The sequence below is a fragment of the Amblyomma maculatum genome, chromosome 8, assembly GCF_055883805.1.
Source record: "Amblyomma maculatum isolate TAMU_Amacu chromosome 8, ASM5588380v1, whole genome shotgun sequence".
Classification (NCBI taxonomy): domain Eukaryota; kingdom Metazoa; phylum Arthropoda; class Arachnida; order Ixodida; family Ixodidae; genus Amblyomma; species Amblyomma maculatum.
In genome coordinates this window covers 29,478,665-29,501,276 of record NC_139351.1, presented here as the reverse complement: position 1 = coordinate 29,501,276, position 22,612 = coordinate 29,478,665, and the positions used below count along the sequence as shown (strand labels likewise).

Here is a 22,612-nt window from a genome sequence, read left to right as displayed (position 1 = left end):
GGGCATCTCCTTTGCGACCGGAACAGCTACCCCCACTCGCTCTAAGGGTGTCTGGGAGTGTGCGCACCGTTAAGGGCGCATCGTTAATAATACCCCATATTTATTAACGGGTGACAGTATGTATGTATGTATGTATGTATGTATGTATGTATGTATGTATGTATGTATGTATGTATGTATGTATGTATGTATGTATGTATGTATGTATGTATGTATGTATGTATGTATGTATTGTAAAGAACACAAAAAACAGACAGCGCTGCGGCATCGCCATCACCATCGCGTGTCTCCGGCGCCAATCTCTCGCGCTGAAGCTGTGCCCTGCGGCTGGTAATTCGATCCTGCTGTGCTCGAACTACCGGGAGCGCTAGACGTTCGACCAAACTATTAAATCCACATTTCACTTGGTGGAGGTGCGGGATGCACATCACGACGAGTCATTTTGTTGAGGCGGGGATAATGAACACAAAATCGCATTCAGCCATACTTCTTAACTAGGACCACAGGAGACGACCATAGACTATAGGATTTTCTAATTACTCCGCCTTGCACCATGTCATCGACTTTTTGGGCAATAACACGGTGCTCAGTCTGGGACACGATACGGCCGCTGATGGAGAGGTGGGTGAGCGCCAGTGTAGATGAGGTGGGAAGCAGTCGTAGTGCTGCCCAAGGAGGATTGCGGGATGTCGAAGGAGGAGCGGAATTGGTGTAGAAGGTCAAGTAGTTGCTCGCGGCGGCGCGGCCCTATAGGGCTGTCCAATGAACGGTCAAAAAGGTCCCACTGTAGCGGATCGGATGCCACACGAGTTGGAGTCAAGGCCTCAACTTGGCAAACAGGGAATGACACATCATCAAAGGCGAACAGAAGGTCCACGGGCTCGATGCGGTCGAGGCACGCCCCTTCGATCAACATAGCGGTATTCGCAAGAGGATTGGCTACCAGAAGTGTGCAATTAAGCGCCGTTGTTCATGTCAACGACGGCAAACAGCAGCGGTAAGTGGCGGTGGCGGCAGACAACGTTAGAGGGCGCAAAGAGAACTGTCGCGGCGGTGGTAAAAGCAGTGAGGGGAACCAGAACAGCGCTAACGAGTGGGATGGTTGTGTCGTGAGCTACAAGGAGTTTGGCCGCAAAACGAGGACACAGCTCGTGGAGCAGGGCATCAGGCGGTGCATCACTTGGTTCAATGAGCTCTACTTGATGCCTTGCGCAGTCAATGATAGCATGATGATGGGGCAGGAAATCCTAGCCGAGAATGACGTTATGAAAACATGTGGGGAGAACAAAGAATTCGATGATGTACAAGGCTGCAGCAATGACGACGCGAGCAGTGCAGACAGCAGTCGGTAGTATACTGCGAGCGGATGCGGTACGAAGCGATAGTCCCTCGAGAAGCGTAGTCAGCTTTCGGAGGGAACGGCAGAGTTTTTGGCTTATAACTGATACAGCCGCACCGGTGTCGACGAGCGCTACAGTTGAACACCTTCAACGATGACATCAATAACATTCGCGGGATGAAAACGAGGACTTAGAAATTCTGTCGAATACTCAGTTCGTGCCTCGCGAACTGCGGCGGTTAGTTTTACGGCTGTGTAGCAGGTCGTCGGCGCATTGGCGAAATGGGGCGGCGACGTGGTGATGGCGAACGACGAGGGAGGAAGTCCCGAGGATCAAGGGGTGCTGTTGGAGGACCTGATAGGACTGGGAACTGGGGGGCCAATTAAGGTGGCGCAGGCCGTGCAGCAAAGGCCATATTTAAGCGGCGCCGGCAGTAGCGTTTAGTGGGCCCAGGGATGCCGCAGGGGTAGCAAATAGGACTGTTGTCTGAAGTGCGCCATGGAGATGGTGTCTGAAGCAAGGGGGGAGCAAAAGCTGTTGGTGCCGAACGCATAGGGGGCGAAGCATAGGCATATGCTGGCACAGTAGGTGGACTTGAAGTGACTTCGGCATACGTGCTGTGCAGTACCTGAGGAGGAGCCGGCGCGAATGCTGGAGCGTAGCTCAGTGGCGCAACGCAACGCCACTGAGCTACGCAACGCAACGACGAAATTTTGGGCACAGAGATTGGCATTGAGGGTGCGACGGGAGCTGATTGAGAAGCAGGATTAGGGACGACTCAGAGACATTTCGCTGGATCGCACGGCGAAGCTCCGGAACAAGGCCAGTTGGTGACGGCTCCTTAACATATATGGCTACAGGGACAGTTGTCACGCCACCTCCTGACGTACAAAAGCCTTGATGTCTTCGGAGAGGCTACATGACTCTCTTTCCGCAGCTAGGCCAGCGAGCGAAGGGTGAGGCTGACGAATCAAAACACGCTCCTTGCTGAACTCGTGATAGCTTTGACAGAGTTTGTAGATTTCCTTGACCGTAGTGGGGCCTTTGGCGATGAGCATATTGAAGACGCCGTCATCACTTCCTGTGAGAACATGACGTATCTTAACGGCCTCGGTCATGGTCGAGTCAACGCGGTGGCACAAATCAACAATGTCCTCAATGTAAGTGGTGAACGTTTCACCAGTGTGCTGCACTGCCATTCGTAACTTTCGCGTAAAACACTGCCACCTAAGCAACAACTGGTTTTTCGCCCTCCTTTCTCTTATACGGCCGTGAACCATCTTGTAATCTGGACACAATTTTGCCATACCATCCAGATGCCTCTGAGTACAGTGCTTTGTCAGATATTGTGCAGAAGGGCGAGTAATGCCGTCAGCTAGCTCGCACGTTTACCTCGAACACTCAAGGCTATCACAAAGATCAGCATGATAGCGATACCACTGCTCCGACGTTCCTGGCCGACAGCTTCGTTTGGCTAAGCGTTCCTGCCACCAGCAAACTAGAAACCAAATACCACGGACCTTATCGCGTCTTGGAACGCACATCCCCTGTGAACTACGTCATCGAGCCAGTCACCCCTTCTTCCGACCACCGCCGTCGCGGGCGCGAGGTTGTCCATGTTAGCCGCCTCAAGCCGTGTTACAACCCTCTGATCGTCGCTTTCCCGTGAGTCGCCAGGATGGCGACCTCTTCACGCGGGGGAAATGTAAAGAAGACAGAGAACAGACAACGCTGCGGCATCGCCATCACCATCGCTTGTCTCTGGCGCCCATCTCTCGCGCTAAAGCTGTGCCCGGCGGCTGACAATTCGATCCTGCTGTGCCCTAACCACGGTGTAAGAATATCCCAACTACTGGCAGCGATAGACGTTCGACCAGACGTTCGACCAAAATATTAAATCCACATTACAGTATGTATGTATGTATGTATGTATGTATGTATGTATGTATGTATGTATGTATGTATGTATGTATGTATGTATGTATGTATGTATGTATGTATGTATGTATGTATGTATGTATGTATGTATGTATGTATGTATGTATGTATGTATGTATGTATGTATGTATGTATGTATGTACGTATGTATGTATGTACGTATGTATGTATGTATGTATGTATGTTTGGTTTGTTGGGTTCAACGTCCCAAAGCGACTCAGGCTATGAGAGACGCCGTAGTGGAGGACTCCGGACATTTCGACCACCTGGGGTTCTTTAACGTGCACTGACATCGCACAGCACATGGGCGCCTTGCTTTTCGCCTCCATCGAAAAGCGGCCGCCGAGCCCGGGATTCGATCCCGCGCCCTTGGGAACAGTAGTCGAGCGCCGTAACCACTGCGCCACCCCGGCGGGGCGCATGTATGTATGTATGTATGTATGTATGTATGTATGTATGTATGTATGTATGTATGTATGTATGTATGTATGTATGTATGTATGTATGTATGTATGTATGTATGTATGTATGTATGTATGTATGTATGTATGTATGTATGTATGTATGTATGTATGTATGTATGTATGTATGTATGTATGTATGTATGTATGTATGTATGTATGTATGTATGTATGTATGTATGTATGTATGTATGTGTGTATGTATGAACTTTATTATGATGCCGGCAAACGACGATTTAAAGCACCGTGACGCTATCGCTTTTGAAGCGAAAGCTCCATTACGCTGCCTCGGGCAGCCGTCGGAGACCTTGAAGTCTACACCTTCAATTGACCTTGTCAGATACGGCACCTTTCCTTTCTTATACAGCAATTTACAATGGAAGCGAAAGCTTCCCTATGCTAGGTGTAGATCTTCGTGTGACACAAAATTTGGCAAGTGACCTTGACTAATTGAGTGTTGGTGTCCACGATTTTCGGGGGGCTCACAAAATGTGTACAGCGCTTTCCTTTCCCCAAATTCTCACATAAACAGAGAGCCTAACCTGCCGCGGTGGCGCAGTGGTTAAGGTGCCTGACTATTGTGCCGGACTGCCCGGGTTCGATCCCGACCGCCAGCAGCTGCATTTCGATGGAGTCGAGACGAAGAGGCATCCGTGTGCTTTGCGTTTTTACTGCACGTTAAAGATCGCCGGGTGGTTGAAACTAACCCCGGGCCCTCCACTACGGCACCCCTTTCTCTCCTTCTGCTTTACCCTCCTGTCTCCTTTGCTTCCCTTGCGGCGCGGGTCAGGTGTCCACAGTCCAAGTGTGACAGATACTGCGGCTTTCCTTTCCTGTGAACCAATTATTATTAACCGGAGAGCCTCCATCGAAACGCGCCGCTAGCAGGTTCGATCATGACTCTTGACGGTTGCGCTTCGATGCAGGAGAAACGAAGAGGCGTCCGTGTGCTGTGCGACGTCAGTACATGTAATAAAGATCCCCAGGTAGTAGAAATTACCCGGAGCCATCCTCAGGCCTCATTTCTCTTTCTCCGCTTTCACTCCCATCTTTCTCTGTTCCATTAAGCCGCGGGTCAGGTGTGGACAGAACAAGTATGACACTGCGGCTTCCCTTTCCTGTGACCCAATTATTAAGGCGAAAGCTCATGCGGTGTGTGCGCGTGAACAACTTTTATTTTCACTAGAATGGAGGCCCCCTACTCCCCGCCCCTGGCACGCAGGCCTAGGGGATGGGGGCCGGGACCTCCGTGATTAGAGGCAGGCAAAGAGGTCTTGGTTCCTTGCGGCCTCTTCCACCAGGCGGATGGCTTGCTTCTGAAGAGTTGGGAGGTTCGCTCCGCAGAAGGGTTTCCCAGGCTTCTGTACTAATTATTTTTGTCTTAGCCTCTGGGGAGCTGGTGCATTCACAAATGAGGTGGTTGAGGGTCCCTCTCTATCCGCATTGCTTACATTTATCGTCCTGTCGCTCATCCTTCTGTATGTGATAGGCCCAGACCTAATGGATGTATTTCCCTGCCTGGAGACGCCGCCATGCGGTCGCCTCTTTGTTGTTAAGACGCTTATCTGGTAGTGGCACCAGTTTTCCGCTTTGTCTATAATTTTCGACTATTTCTGTGTAATTTAATAGATGTTCGTCCATGTTCTGGCAATCAGGCGGCTCCACGGTTACCCGGAAGTAGAGATCTCGGGCTAACTCGTGTGCCGCCTCGTTACCAGGAACATACACGTGCGCGCGCTGGAGTCCATATTAAGCTAACTTTTTTATTCCGCTGTCTTCCGGTCAGGATTCTCACCGCTTCTGGTGCGATCCTGCCCTTTGCGTAATTGTATGTGGCTGTTTTGTTGTCACTAATTATGAATTTTGCTTCCGTTCCTACGCAAGCGAGAGCTATCGCAACTTCTTCAGCTGTTTCGGATTTGCGGCTTCTGATAGTGGCTGCCGATATTGGGGCGCCTCGGCCGTCGACTATCGAGGCTACCGCCGCACCCGACTTCCCACTCGCCGCATCAACGTATGCAACTGCCTTGCTGTCCAGTGGCTCACAGCGCTTTTTGAGTGCTTCTGCTCTCTTTTGCCTCCTTTCCTCGTTGTATATGGGTTGTATGTGTCGAGGAAGAGGGGATGGTTAGCTTATCTCGGTATATCTGCGGGATGCTTGACTTTTGTTGCCTCCCTTTGTCTGTTTGCAGGTCTACAATATTTAAATTGGCTCTTCCTGTTGTTGTCTGGCTTAGTCTTTCGAGTTGCGACACTGTGACTGCCTCTGCTATTTCTTCCCACGTATTGTGTACCCCCACAGCGAGCAGCATCTCTGTGGATGTACTCATTGGTATCGGTGTACGGTGTATGGCGTCATGTCCCACTATACCACAATCTTCCCAACAGCCACGCCGGGCAAGTGATAAACATATCGTATAGTTCTCCTTGTCTAGCGTCATGCCAGCGCGGTTGCCATGGAGACCGCCACCGCTAGTAGTGGTAGATAGTGATGAATAATCAGTGTTAGTAATAGTGACAATGATGATAATGGCAGAGAGTAACGACTATGACGTCATCACTTTGTGACGCCATAACAAGCAATTCAGCAACGTCTAATAACCATAAGATCGATTAAAAAAAAAGTCACAATGACGTCATATGGTCATGACGTCACCGGGAGATTCACGCATTCAGGTGATTCACGTCACCAGACGATTCAGCCCGCTGGACCTGGGGATGTGTCCGCGCATACGCTTTTACCCGTACTCGCTGGATGATCGAGATCTTTACAGAGGGTGAGACCTAGCTCATGCGTGTCCTCCCATAGCTGCCTACCCTTGGTGTCCTGTATAGCGTAGCCCCATTCTTGATGTCTGGCGTTAAAGTCACAAACGATCAGCAAGGGATTATTCCCGGCCACCTTGAAGGCTTTGCGCATAAGGGCCCTTAATCTAATTTTCTTTTTCTTGGGTGAGCTATAAATGTTAAGAAGGAATAGACTGAGATCCTTCTTTCTGCCCGTTAATATCTCAAAAAATACGTTCTCGATATCTCTCGAATTCGAATCGTGTTCTATCACGGCTACGTTGTGCTTGACAGAGGTCGCCATCGTCGATATCGCGCCTCTATCGCTAATGAACACTTGGTATCCCATTAGTTTGGCTCCCTTCCCTGTTTCCTGAAGGGCGATGGCACGGACACATCTCCAGGCCCGACATTTTCAAAAAACGTACATGATTTAGACTGGCGAAATTCGGAGCAAATATTGGCAGTGACCATTTTATTGTTGTTTCGGTCCTCAAAGTGGGCGTCGAGGCGCACAGGGCGCGCCAATCACCCGTTAGGGAATAGGATCAATTTAGAGAAATCAGGGTAACCGTACAATTAGAACGGATTGAGAACATTGAGGAATGGACGGAGGCATTCAAACGTCACGTTGGGGAGGCGACAAAGACGCTGGTAGGAGACGACGCTCCTGGTATAGCAGATAGCCGACTGCTCCACATGTGGGACGCTAAACAAAGGATGGAACGCAGGCTGAAGAAACAAAAGTGGAACAAGAATCTTAGATGACAAATCGCGAGGCATAACAAGGAAATTGAAAGCTACGCGATCAAATTGTGCGAACAAAACTGGTTCAGCAGATGCGACGAAATGGAGGGAGGCATGAATCTCTCCAAAACGTGGGGCATGCTCCGGCATCTGCTGGATCCAACCAATTCAAAAACACAGTCGGGAATAAGATTGGCAAAGGGCAGACACGTCTTTGAAGGAGACGACGCGGCGTTTATGAATAAGTTAGTAAACATGCACGTTGCAGACAACCAGCATTCCCTCCTTCCGAGATACGGTGCCACGCCTAACGAGGCGCTTGACGCCTCCATCAAGGACGCAGAGGTAAGGGCGAAATTCTAAGACTAAAAACTAAAGCAGCCCCGGGCCCCGATGGGATCAGCAATAAAATGGTAAAGAATCTGGACGATGACTCCATTAGTCTTCTAACGGAATTCATTGGAAAAGTTTGGGAAACGAGCCAGTTGCCAGATCAATGGAAAACGGCAAGCGTAATACTAATAACCAAACCGGGCAAACATCCACAACTGGAAAATTTGAGACCAATTTTTCTAACCTCATGCGTAGGGAAGTTGCTGGAGCACGTAGTCCAGACGAGATTAACTGCTTCATGGAGCAAAACGACCTGTGGCCGCACGAAATGGTCGGTTTCCGACCACATTTCTGCACGCAGGACGTAATGCTCCGACTAAAGCATGATATCATAGACTCGCGATCGAAAGACGCCAAAGTGGTCCTGGGCCTAGACCTCACCAAGGCCTTCGACAGTGTCAGACACGAGGCTATCCTCGAAGGGCTCGAAGTGCTCGGAGTAGGGGAGCGAACTTACAACTACATAAAAAACTTCTTATCGGGCAGAAAAGCCTGCATATTTCAAAATTTTGAATCTCCCACGATAGAGTCAGGAAGCAAAGGCACGCCGCAGGGCTCAGTGCTATCGCTTTTCCTATTCAACGTGGCGATGAGAGGCCTCGCGGGTAAACTTAACCAAATCAAGGGACAAAAGTTTAGCACGTATGCGGACGATATCAACCTCTGGATTAACCATGGAGCGATGCAGGCAGCGACGGATATCATTGTAGATTACGCGGCTTAAAGGGGAATTTCGTGCTCCCCGCAAAAATCTGAGTTGTTCGTATATAACTCGAAGTACCTCCGTTGCAAGAATAGCGGGGAGTTTCATGTTCAGATAGAGGGAAAACCGGTGCCAAAAGTAGATCAGATCAGGATTCTGGGGATGGTGATCCAATCTCACGGCCATAACGGAGAGGTCCTGAAGAAATTAGAAAGTTACGCGATGTAAACCCTCGGGCTTTTGAGGAGGGTCGCCACTAAAGGATGAGGCCTCAAGGATAGAAATTTACTAAAACTAATCAAGGTGTACGTAATAAGCAGAGTCAGTTACGCCACGCACTAACTGAACATCAAGGCCGGAGAAAAAGAGAAAGTAGACTGCCTGATCCAAAGATGCGTTAAGAAGGCGCTGGGACTGCCCATGGGTACGTCGAGCGAACGAATACTCGAACTCGGAGTGCATAACACGTGGGCAGAATTGGCGGAGGGCAGTGCGAGTCTCCCAATTAGAGAGACATAGCACGACCGAGACGGGCAGGGTGATCCTTGCAAAAGTAGGCCTCAACCCAGACAGAGGAGTTAAAAAAAAGTCACAATTAGTAGGGAAAGCAGAAACGCCTTGGTAGCCCCCCCCCCCCCCCCCCCGCTTTTCTTCCCTAGAAATATTTATCCAGAATTTAATGTCGAAAGAAGGGCCAAGCGAGCCGAAGCTCAGAGCGACGGTTCAAGCCTCGGTAGTCGATGGCCGAAGGGCGCCGGCATCCGCGGCAGCAATTAGAGGCCGTAACATAGAGACTGCGGAGGAAGTTGCGATAGCGCTAGCTTGCGTAGGAACGAAAGCCAAGTTATCATTAGCGACAGCAAAACTGCCATCCAAAATTTTGGAAATGGGAGGATATCGCCGGAGGCAGCCAAAATCCTCACCCAAAGAACGCTGAATAGAAAAATTCAGTTAATTTGGACACCCGCTCATATGCTGCCGTTTCTGGTAATGAGGCGGCTCACGATCTAGCACGAGCTCTCTACTTCCGTGTAGCCGTCAAGCCCCCGAATACTGGGAATACGACGAGCGTCTGCCAAATTACGGGGAAATCATCGACCATTATAAATTGGAACGTAAACTGGTACCCCCGCAAGATGTTAACCTAAACAATAGAGAAACTGTCGCGTGGAGGCGGCTACAAACTAACACGTTCACGAACCCGGTCTGGGCGTTTCGCGCGCTGCCAGACCTTAGGGAGAATCATCTGTGTAAACACTGGGGGGCGAGGGGGACCCTCGACCACATAATTTGGGAGTGCCTAAAATCTCCAGGGATAGGACAACATATTACAAGTAGAGAAGCCTGGGATACCCTGCTGCGAAGCATGGACCCTGCGATCCTGCACCGCACCGTCCATCTGGCGGAAGAGGCCGCAAGGGCTACCTGCCAGCCTCTACTCCGCGGGCGCACGAACTCCCCATCTTCGCTGGCACGCGTGCCGGGAGCGGGGAAGAGGACGCCCATTTACGATGGAAATTAAAATTGTGCAACCAACCAACCCCTTACAAAAATGAGTTTTGAAACTCTATTGTTGGACTATTGACCGCCTTTTGAATTTATTGAATTTCGATAGACATTCAACCCCAGCTGAATGCAATCTTTACAGGGCCAACAGAATTTTCATTGTGTTCTACCCAATAGACTTTTTGTGCAATTTTTTCTATGTGCTTTTTGTTGTCAGTTTTCAACGTTCACGAACAATTAGCGTGTACTGTTCATGCTGACCCATGTTTTTAAGTAGTTTTAGGCACAAATGATAAGAGCATGATGTGACAATTTCGTTATGAATTTTTGGTCTCACTTGTAATGAACTATTGGCCACATTCTGCAAAGGGAAATATAAGAGCAGCATGCAGTTGCGTGCTCGTTCATGTTATATAAAAGTACATATTAACGGTGCACACTTAGCTCAAGCTTCGCAACACAGTGAAAATATGCCCTAAAAACTTCATGATGGCAAAGCCTCCACTAATAATGCAAATACATCGTTGAATGTCAATCAGAATTCGTAATGGATCAGCTTCTGTATGTCGCAGAAGGTAACTTTAGTGGTAGGACATATTTTATATTTATCATAAAACAAGTTCAGTGAGTCATCATACTAACAAACAGGATCCTAGATTGAACTTACCATGTAGGGCAGGACAGAGCTTTTTTAAACCAGTTCCAAAGTTCACTATATATATGCTTCAGGGTCTGACATTCTGCCCAAGCATAGGTATTTTTGCCCGTAGCTTATTGCCGCAAAATGAGGTGCAGTCTGTATTGGAATCCTCCACCGCTCTATGTCTTTGGAGAGTTTTACTGTAATTTTTTCTTTTCTTTCCTTTCTTAAAGTGGACACCATGCTAAAATGAAGTCACTTTAAACATTGAGGGGTTCTAATAATCACCGATTGATCCTACGGATACTATAGAGTTAACACGCATAGCAAAAACATTCGCGTATGAAAAAAAAAAGAAGAAAAAAACAAGATTGCATGCGTCTTCTAACGGCGACTCTTCTTTTCAAGGACGCATTCGGCCGCCGCCTTGCTTCTGTCCGCATCCCACTTCCCCCGTGCCCCGCGAACGGCGCCAGCATGTCCGGAGAGGTCGAGGGTCGCTTCCTGTCGGCTGGGGGGAAAAAGGGGGGAGGGAGGAGGGGTTGCTCCCGCTTGGTCTCCGCTCTGTGCCTTCTCCGTGGTTTGTTTTCACGGAGATGACCTTGGCTTCAGCAGTCGCGCAGTGGGGGTGGCGGCTTTTCACCGAAGCTGTTCTTCTGCGCCCCGTTTTCTTTGCACGCAGACGCGGGTACGCTGAGTGCGGCGATGTGCCAGTTCAGTTGGCGTTTTCCCGCCACCGTGGTCGCATCTTGCACTGTGAACGAAGCACCGTATGTAGGTTTTTCGCTGGTGATTATCACGAAGATCGTTTTGTTCAAATTGGAGCGCGAACGTACGAATTTAAGTCTTCGGAGGACTCCGCTCTTGGGCGGCAGCTTCTGCGCAAGGAGGACGTGTTTAAGAAGTTCAACAGTCGCAGGCATTTTGGATTCTAAGCGAAAAGCCGGCGCGGGCGGAGGGAGCGTCTGCACTTTGGTGAGTGTTTTACTTTTTCCTGTTCGTGTTTGTGCCAGTCTTGTACAGTGTGTGTTACAAGGTGAAGCCCGCATGTAAATATTTCTAGCAGACAAACCAGCCTCGTCGGAAAAAAAAGGAGGGAGAGAGAGAGAGAGAACGAGGCTTGTCTCTACGCGGACGCTGGGGCTGATGGAATGCCAGCTGGAATGGCGACATTTTCTTTCTTTTTTTTAACCGGTGACCGTTTTTGACGGATTGTTCGGCAGAGTGCTGTACTCTTTCGATACGCTACTCGCGCTGAGACGGACACATTATCGAGATCATAATATGCCTCTGTCACACATTGCGGATTATTGAATCTGTGCAGCTCCGCCATTTTTGCAGTGTTTGTTTTTGTTTCCACTCATTTTAGTGCCTATAGTTGGTAATTTTGCTTCAAGTTTTCTGGGTAGTAATGCTTGTGACGTGCGCTTTGCTATTTATATTCACAATGGGATCTTTGACGGCAGCATATATTGTTTATCAGGGAGAAATGAACGATGTGGTAGTGCTGCCGAGCTGTGGAGGCGGCGGTCGATGCCGTCTAAGCAGTGAAAGACAGTGACAACTCATTTTAGACAAGAAATTTCTTGAGCTATGACGTGGAGCAGCGCACAAATGCCTTTGCTTTATTTTTAGGTTAGTATATACCGCAGCTTAATTATGATTTATATTGTTTATTTCAGCATCACATGCGAGGAGTTCCCGGACGTATCAGCGTTTTACGCAAAAAACAGCCTGGCGTCATACCTTGCACATGAATTGAAATAAAGCAAATAAACAACCCAGCTCATGTTATGGGTTCACCAAAGATGCATATTTTTTCTTTCTCATTAACGCGCATTTTTTATTTTGTGTTCCCTTTCCGCTGCGGATTAACAGAAAATGCTGCGTGATCAACGGTTAGCCAGGAGCAGGCACGAGGTGGTTTACATTAATGCAAAAGTAGCACAGCACATATCCTTGCTGCGGTCAGTCAACACATTCTATGTTCTGCTCGACCAATCAACAATTTAGTCAGTTTAGTGTAGGTTAATGAGTGAGTAAGTATAATGGGGCTTAAAAGATCAAGATCTGTTTTGTTCTTTTATGCCTCACTATGCTTATCATTAACCAGCACTGATCAGACAGGATTGTTGATTGGTCGGACAGAACATAGAATGTGGTGACTTATCGCAGCTAGGAGATGTACTGTACTACTTTTGCATTAATGAAAATCACCTCGTGTCTGCTCCCGGCAAACCGATGGTCGTGTACTATTTTCTGTTGTTCAGGAGTGGAAAGGTAGCAGAAAATCAAAAAGCGTCACTTGCAGAGTTTCTGAAGCATTTGAGCCTGAAATCAACAGAATTTCAGTTGCGCGAATTCCAAAAGCGCTCTTAAGAAACACATGGGCCACTATTTCATAAGCGCTCAACAAGAGGTCAACACTGCATCATCCAAGATGTTGCCGATTATCGACAGACTTTCAACAGCGTGTATTGACACAACGCTTTCGAATTTCTATAGAAACCCTACATGCATTTTTGTAAGGGACCAATCCCGCCGGGCATCCGATCCAGGTGTCCGTGTGGTGCCTTTCATATGGCGCTTCCTCCAACGCAGCACCACTCAGCTAGAAGCAGGCGCAGTACAGGAGGAGGCATCAGCGGCGTTTCAAATTGGTTTACAGGAAAGAAATGGTGCAGTATCCGCCACAATTCTTCGCGGACACCTTAACCGAGCCGTAAGAAAAATGAGAAGGGAGGGAGTGAAAAAAGAGAGAAAGAGGTGGAATAGTGCAGACCTGCGGACCGCAACAACGTCTGCCGGCCTGCGTTGAGGCGAGGCACCCGCCATCCATCCCAAGCGACGGAGGGCCGGAGCCTCTTCATCCGCTGGAATAAACAAAAAGTTCTGCTCTCTCTCTCTTTCGTCTCATCGCACTTTAGGCGTCCCAAGTGCCCCCTGGAAGTTTTACTACGGAGAGGCAACCCGTTAGTTGTGCAATGTCGCCACAGGTTTAAAGACCAGAGGTGGCCAAATTACTCCGTAGCCTTACACTACGGGACCCCTTTCTCACCGCTTCTACTCCCATCTTGTCTCAAGTCTGACAGATACTGAGCCTTTCTTATAAACCAATGTACAATATACAGCAATATACAGGAAAAAAATAGGAAAGCGTGACCATGACCTGTTTAGGTGTAGGTGTCCATAATTCTATGGCATCCACTCAAAAGTATAGGGCCCATTTTGTTCCCAAAATCTAGTTTAAATAAAAATTATGAAAAAAATCCCGGATTGAAAAGCGGCTGTTAATGAGGCTATCGCTGCAACACTCACAGCTTTTACTCATATACATTCAAGCTATGCTTAGACACCCACAAATATTTGTCGTCGTTCTCACGACGGCATCGCGACGAACCGAGCACAAAATGCAGTTTATCACCTACGACTAAACGAAAACTACAGAGCGTTAACCTGCTATATCTGCATCTCCTGTTTATCGGCCGACCGCTCGGTGGCGAATGATAAACTCGAGTTGTTAATATCACGCTGCATAGGTTTGCCAGGGTAAGCAGACAGGCACGAAAATCTGAGACCGAAAGTTTGACCAGTGCGAGGCCACGCTGTTGAGCTCAAGCGTAGACGATCGAATAGCGATGTTCACAGTTCGAGCTGTCAGCCAATACCGCAGGAGCCCGTATCTAAGCGCTCTTCCTAGTTTAGGGAGCATAAAGCTATTTATCGAATAGTATGCTTCAGCCGTGGCCTAATGGTTAGAGCGCCCGTCTCGGCTGCGGGAGGTGGTTAGTTCGAAACCCACCGCCGGACACCCACCGGTAAAAATGGGTACAAGCGTCCTCCGGCCTGGCGCTCGGCTTTTCCAGGGGTGTGCGTTTGGGAGAAGCTCCGTAAACCCCGCTGCGCGCCCCTCCTCCGCAGTGGGCCCAAACCCAGTTTCGAACCTCGCAGCCTGCAAAGGTGGTTCTGTTTGTCTTTCAAAGGTACTTCCTTTGACCCCTCACCTGAAGTGCTCCCTTAGAGCCTCAGCTGCAGCAGTCCTAAAAAAAAAAAAAAAAGGGCCACATAATGGGCTGTTGCCGCGCAAGGCGGACTTATTGTTGTCCGATGGCGGAACGAATCACTGCCACATCGGCGCAACTATTTGGGCCGTGACCCCTTTTCCCAAGCATTTCACCCCAGAAGAGCCGAGCACCAGGCCGGGGGAAAGCTTGTACCCATTTAAAAACCGGTGGGTAACCGGCGGCACCAGGGATCGAACCCGGTACCTCCCGAATGCGAGGCGGATGCTCTACCACAAGGCCACCGCTTCGGTACAAGGCCACCGCCACGGATGAAGCTATGTGATGTTAAGAAGATAGTGAGGGACCGGAAAGCGTGGCGTGACATGGTCCATAGGGTCACGAAGAGTCGGACACGACTGAACGCCTGAACTGAACTGAACTGATGCTTATTACCATCCCCTAGAGAAATTCCAATGTTTCCTTCTTTATTGTATACGATTGTGCTATTCCGCGACTGTTTAACGTTTTTAATTGTCTTCTAGTTAATTTTAGGAGTATCATTCGGCTCTGTATGTCCTCGATCAGGCATTACAGTTAGCCCATTGAGGCACACAGCAAGTAAAGCTAATCAGTGAGCCCGATAATACTAGCATCCCTCCATTATTTTCATTCCCGGTCCTTGCTAATCTAGATCAATTTCCCTGTGGATAAAGATTGCGTCTGCTCAGGAGGTATAGATACTGCCTAGTAACCACAACACAAACTAGTTCTACACATTGTTTGCGCAATGCTTTCGTGACTGATGAGGAAAGAGACACTTGGTACGCGGCAGCTGAATGAAGAGCCCAAGATGAGTATTTACTGAATCTTGATTTTTTTTGCAGTTTTACTTTTCCTCATACAATATGCCGCCAATCATACGTAAATAAATAAAAAAAAAACGATCGTGACGTAATGTGTGCTCTGGTCTCGGTGCAAATGTTTTTATTCTTTTTGTTTTGGATGCTAGCTTACCTGCTTACATAACTCATATTTATTGCTGGTTTTTATGTTGTGTTTTATCTCCGCTTTCCTCAAAGATCATTTCGCATACTTTATGTCCTCTCTTGAAGCCCTTGCACGGTCGAATTACTCGAACGCTGTTTTTCACGTCTATTTTTTAAGCAGTGATTCTTTCGGTATACTGGTTCATCATTTTGTGCAGAGTACGTTCCTGTTTCTTATACAACTATTATAACTCAGAATATTATTACATGGCCTACTACGCACGTAATGCTGTGAGGACGGCTCCCTGAGCTCGTGAAAATAATATTAGCGACAACTTTTCGCCAGAAACGGGGAGCAGGTCGAGGAGTAGCATTTTGAAGGATTCTAATATAACCTATAAGAACACACTCTAACGACCACGTTTTACAGGTTACATTCATGATGACGCATGGAAAACATTTCAATTCGTTACAACGATCGCATCGTGCACCATCCTTCTTTCGCTCCAGGAAAGTATCTCTGAGAACTTTCATTTCAAAGTTATGAAAGGATGTTCCTATATTTTTTTAGATTATTATTCTCCTCTCTTAGATGACTTCGCAAGCCTGTTTACGTTCAGCCATCTGTTTCTTATATTTTTTTCTATTAAGTTTTCATCGCCTTCGCTGTCCATTAATTCAGCTCCTTTATTTCTCGCTTTTCTCTCTCTCCTAAGAGTCGTCGCACCTTTTCAGTTCCTTCTGCCTCTCACCTCTTTAGAAAATCGCTTTCAGCCAAGCTCCCCTTTTTACAGACCGCTCCTTTGTGTGTGGGTTACCTCTCCGGCCTCCGTATAGCCTACACGGGGAAGGCGGCAGAAGATGGGGAAAGCGGGAGCAGCGGGAGCGACGATTTCCCTAATAAATCAATGACAGGACCCCACCGCGCGCCAGGCCATCCATCAAACGAACGCGCCGCTGTACAACGAACATCATATCGAAATAAATAGGGTTTAGAAAGGGAATGAAAAGAGATGAGGAAGAGGAGAAAGGAGTGCTACCGTAGGGAAAAGGGGAGACTTTCCACGCGGCTGGGTGCAGCCAAGGGGGAGCGCGGCCCGCCGCAGCGCTGTCGTTAACTGTCACAGGAAGCGTGATTAGTGGCGGCTCCTGGAAGCTGGCCGTATGGATGACAGCATTGCGCCGGTATTGCGAACACGGGTGGGGATGCGCTGGTGCACTTCGCAATTCGTGAGACTGCTTTTACTTTGTTTTTTACTTCCTTTCAACCGTAGCCTTTTTTTATCCGTGCCTGGTTTACTTTATTTCCCTTTACCCCATTGCCGTGAGTGCACCATTCATCCTGTTCTTAGTAGGTGCCTGACTGCCTCCACCGTCAACCTGTCCTCGCACGGGGTACTGTTGGCGCCGGCCATTATTTCTGAGCTTTTTCTCAGCGCGAGGACTCCAAACTCCTTCACCGACATGAATATGTCACTCTCATTGTTAACACTAAGAACAATCTTACACTAACCTAACTAGTTCTGTTTAATTGTATTGTAAAACCTGCCGAAAAAATGCCCTCAGGCAGGAGGAATTACACTGTAAATGAAAATAAGCAACTTTGATGTTAGGTAGGAGAGATTTCGTGTTAGTTTGCGAAACCATGCACGGAATGTGCATCATAGTTGTCTCCTAAACATTTAGGTATATGCCCCGCCGCGGTGGCCCAGCGGTAGGGCCCTCGACTGCTCTACCCAAGGATGCGGGAGCGAATCCCGGTCGTGGCGGTGGTCACTTTAGGATGGAGGCGACAATCAAAGCACTCGTGTGCTGTACCACGCCAGATCACGTTAAAGAACCTCGGGGGGTCGAAATTTCCTGAGCGTCTGCACTACGGAATCTCTCATAGCCTTAGTCCTTCTTTGCGGTGTTATTTCATTAAAACTTCCTGCTGGGCGATTTGGTAATTCAACATGATGTAGGGTTTTTTTTTAGCGCAAACAAAGACAAGGAGAAGAAAGGCGAGGACATAGGGCTTGTGTGTGTACGTATCGCCTTTCTTTGTTCGCGCTAAAAAAAAAAAAAATCCTACATCAAGAAGTTGTGATGGTAAACCCCGCAAACCGAACCAATTGTTAAAGTAATTTTTAAGCTCTCATTCAAGCTCCTAGTCAGCGGAAGAGGCGGAGTCAGCATTGCGCCAATAAACTGATGTCCCGCGCCGATGTCTAGTATGAAAATATTTGAGAATAGGACAATATATTGATAGAAAAAGTTCAGCGCATGATTCACTCAGGTTAGCTATTAGAGTAATTTGGCTTTACGTAAAGCAACATTTTCATAAATTTCAGGTTAAATTCAAGCTAAGAAACCTTCAGTCACCACACTGGCAGCTACCGACCAGGCCACTATGAAACGATTGTACTGTTGTGGTGAAAGCGGATACTAGTTACTTCTCCTGTGACCTTTCATTAAAAGTGGCCTAGCTCTTACGAGTGTATGCTCATGTGAATCTGTTTAGAGTTGAAATTACTAAAGTAGCAATTAAGCGAGTCGCAAGTGCATGTCGGCATATCTTATCTTTGCTTCACGTGGGATAGCAGAACCGGCAAAAGGCGGCCATTGGAATTACATGGATATACGAAATATAAGAGCGTACCCTTTTAAACGGGGTGGTGGCAGTTGTACCATGCTTGGCTTTGTTTCCTCATGCTTCTTTAATCTTGCTAAAAATCGGGGACTTATTTCGTAATTTCAGCTACTCATTTTTTTTTTATTTCTACACTTCTAATCTTATGTCACCTTCCTGCTTTTCAGCCACCAATATTCCTATCGCTTTTTTGCCTGGCTGGACTTTTGCTTACTTTCACCGCATATTAATTTCCCAAACTCTTGTTATATTTATACATTAGGGCTTCAGAGAGATTGACGGTGCGTGCAATGACGTCCGGATGAATGCGATCAGTTTCTACCATAAAATTTTTTAACTATTTCTGCGGATTTATCACACACTGCTCATCTGTCATCACCTTTTTAAAATTCTTTTATAGCTTTGTGTTTTACCTTGATCTTCTTTTACAAAGTAGGGCACTGCCTCTTGAGCTACCACAGAAGTATTCTTTCCTGATCTCCTTTGTTTACCTGTTGTTTAACGCTCTTTATTTCACCAAGCACTTGCAGACTGCGCAGTTACTGCTTAGTTTCATAGGTGCTTTAATTCAATTACGAGTCAAAGGTATGTACGCTTAGGAATTAATATACTTTAGCTATCCACGCGTTACTTTCCAATTTCTTCTGGCGTTCCTCATATAATATTTTATTGAAAGCTTTCTCTGTTCCGAAAGTTGCCCAATACATACCTTCCTGTACCGTATCGTCAATTGTTTCTAACTTGGGAATTTAGCTCTGATTCAATGGCCCTTTGATATATTTTTGATCTCGACTGTACCTCTCCCTTCAGGCGCGAAACCACATTCCCAAAAGCAAAAACCTGCACCAGTATTCTTTTGCAAGTATCTCTCGGTATCTGCTAGCTGCTGTACCTCCGCAATTCATCATCATCATCATCATCATCATCATCATCATCATCATCATCATCATCATCATCATCATCATCATCATCATCATCAGCCTTATTATACCCACTGCAGGGCGAAGGCCTCTCCCATATTTCTCCACTTACCTGGTTCTGTGCTAGCTGCATCCACTTGACCCCTGCGAACTTCTTAATCTCATCCGCCCACCTAACTTTCTGCCACCCCCTGCTACGCTTTCCTTCCCTTGGAATCCAGTTTGTTAACCTCAGCGACCATCGGTTATCCTCTCTTCGCACTACATGTCCTGCCCATGTCCATTTCTTCTTCTTAATTTCCACTAGAATGTCGTTAACTTGGGTTATTTCTCTGACCCACTCTGCACGCTTTCTATCTCTTAATGTTACCCCTACCATTTTTCGTTCCATAGCCCTCTGGGTTGTCCTCAACTTAAGTAGAACTCTCTTGGTTAGCCTCCACGTTTCAGCCCCATAGGTGAGTACAGGCAAGATGCAACTGTTGTATACTTTCCTCTTGAGCGATACCGGTAAGCTGCTAGTCATAATCTGCGAGTGCTTGCCAAATGCGCTCCATCCCAATCTTATTCTTCTTGTTATTTCCTTTTCATGGTCCGGATCTGCGGTTACTACCTGTCCTAAGTAGATATATTCGCCTACTACTTCCAGTATTTCGCTACCTAATGTAAACTCCTGTTCCTTCCCGAGGCTGTTGAACATTACCTTAGTCTTCTGCATATTGATTTTCAAGCCTACCTTTCTACTTTTCCTGTCTAGGTCATCAATCATTATTTGCAGTTCATCTCCCGAGTTGCTTAGGAAGGCAATGTCATCAGCAAATCGCAGATTACTGAGGTATTCTCCATCTACCCTTATCCCTAACTGCTCCCATTCCAAGTCTCTGAATACTTCCTCTAAACAAGCTGTGAATAGTACTGGGGAGATTGTGTCTCTTTGCCTAACACCTTTCTTGATGGGAATTTTGTTGCTTTCTTTATGTAGAACTATGGTTGCTGTGCAGCCACTATATATATTTTCCAGCACTTTCACGTACAGCTCGTCTACCCCCTGATTTCGCAATGCCTGCATCACCGCCGAGGTTTCAACTGAGTCAAATGCTTTTCATAATCAATGAATGCTATGTATAAGGGCTGGTTATATTCCGAGCATTTTTCTATCACCTGATTGATGGTATGGATATGATCGATAGTAGAGTACCGTTTCCGAAACCCTGCTTGATCCTTTGCTTGATTGCAGTCTAAGGTTGTCCTGATTCTATTAGCGATTACCTTAATAAATACCTTATACGTAAGAGACAGTAAGCTGATTGGTCTGTAATTTTTAAGGTCCTTAGAGTCCCCTCTCTTGTGAATGAGGATAATGTTTGCATTCCTCCATGGTTCCGGTACCGTCGATGACACTAGGCACTGCGTATACAGGGTGGCCAGTTTTTCTAGCACGATATCCCCCCCGTCCTTCAGCAAATCTGTAGTTATCTGATCCTCTCCAGCTGATTTCCCCCTTTTCATAGTTTCTAGTGCTTTCTTGACCTCGTCCTTCGTCACTGGTGGAACGTCTGACTGTTTTTCCCTACCGCCAATCTCATTACGGTCCTGACTACTTTGGCTACTGTAGAGATCTGTATAGAACTCCTCGGCTACTTTGACTATCTTGTCCATATTAGTGATGACGTTGCCCGCCTTGTCCCTTATCGCATACATCTGGTTTTTGCCTATGCCCAATTTCTTCTTTACCGCTTTAAGGCTTCCCCCGTTCTTTACAGCATGCTCAATTTTCTCCATGTTATACTTCCTTATATCGGCCACCTTGCGCTTATTGATTAGCTTTGACATCTCGGCCAATTCGATCTGGTCTGTTGGATTGGAAGCTTTCATACTCTGCCGTTTCTTAATCAAATCTTTCGTCTCCTTAGACAGCTTACCGGTATCCTCTCTAACTATCCTACCGCCTACTTCTACCGCGCACTCAGTGATGATATCTCTGAAATTATTGTTCCTTGCCTCTAGGGTAATGTCGCCATCCTCATTTAGAGCTGAATACTTATTCTGTAGCGAGATCCTGAACTCTTCTGCCCTCCCCCTCACCGCTAATTCGTTGATGGGTTTCTTTCTTACTAATCTATTGCGTTCCTTCTTCAGATTTAGGCTAATTCGGGACCTCACCATCCTGTGGTCACTACATCGAACTTTCCCGATTACCTCTACATCCTGCACAATGGCGGGGGTTGAACACATTATGAAGTCGATTTCATTTTTAGTCTCTCCGTTAGGACTTTTCCATGTCGATTTTCGGTTCTTCCGTTTGCTGAAGAAGGTATTCATGATTCGTAAGTTATTGCGCTCTGCAAACTCAACTAGTAACTCCCCCCTGCTATTCCTACAACCAATGCCATAGTCACCTACTGCCTTGTCTCCTGCCTGTTTTTTCCCTACCTTGGCATTGAAGTCGCCCATTAGTACAGTATACTGCGTCTTTACTTTTCGCATTGCCGATTCTACATCTTCATAGAAGCTTTCAACTGCCTGGTCATCATAACTACATGTAGGTGCATAGGCCTGTACAACCTTCAGTTTATACCGCTTATTAAGCCTAATTACGATGCCTGCAACCCTCTCATTAATACTATAGAATTCATCTATATTACCCGCTACATACTTATTGACAAGGAAACCTACTCCTAGTTGTCGCCTCTCTGGTAAACCTCGATAACACAGTACATGCCCATCCTTCAGTACAGTATATGCCTCATTCGGCCTCCTAACCTCACTAAGCCCTATGACATCCCATTTCATGCCCTCTAGTTCCTCTAACAGCACTGCTAAACTAGCTTCACTAGCTAGGGTTCTAGCATTAAACGTTGCCAGGGTCAGTTTCCAATGGCGGCCTGTCCAGCGGAGCCAGGCATTCTTAGCACCCCCTGCTGCGTCACAGGTCTGACCGCCGCCGTGGTCAGTTGTTCCGCAGCCGCTGGTGACTGAGGGCCGGGGTTTTATGGAGTTTATCATAGGAGGTTGTGGCCAATTACTGCACCAGGGTGGCCAACTCCTGTTCTGGTGAGGGAGTGCGTTGCCGGAGGTTTTCACCGGCATCAGGTCGCACCCCAAACCTGTATATGCAATTCCATCGACACGCGGATTTTTTTTTTTTGTCATCCGGTGGAGAATTGCGCGGCACCGGGATTTGAACCCCGGTCCTCTTGCATGCGAGGCGTATGTTCTACCGCTACGCCACCACCACCTTCTTCCGCAATTCACTATGCGTCTTATCCCGGCATCTTTTGACCCGTTTGCATAACAGAATGTTCATGCTTTTCCATATTGGTGAGTCCTTCATTTATTCATACCATAATATATTTTTATTTTCGTCAGTCAGGGTATTTCAAGGCCTTGTACTTTATTTACTGAATAGTTTTGACTGTTTGAAATCTTCAGACCCGTCCTAATTTAACTGCAGTTTCTTTCAATATATAAATTACTACTCTTGCTGTCAGCTGTTAAACACGTTTTCGAACATTGTTGAATATTTGAATTTTTGTGTGCTCTGGCTGTAAACGT

General features: G+C 47.2%; 1 pseudogene; it reads left to right on the top strand.

Moving 5' to 3' along the window:
- The first annotated feature begins 7,528 nt into the window (after nucleotides 1-7,528).
- LOC146180824 (uncharacterized) overlaps nucleotides 7,529-22,612 on the top strand; it is a 77,017-nt pseudogene continuing 61,933 nt past the window's right edge.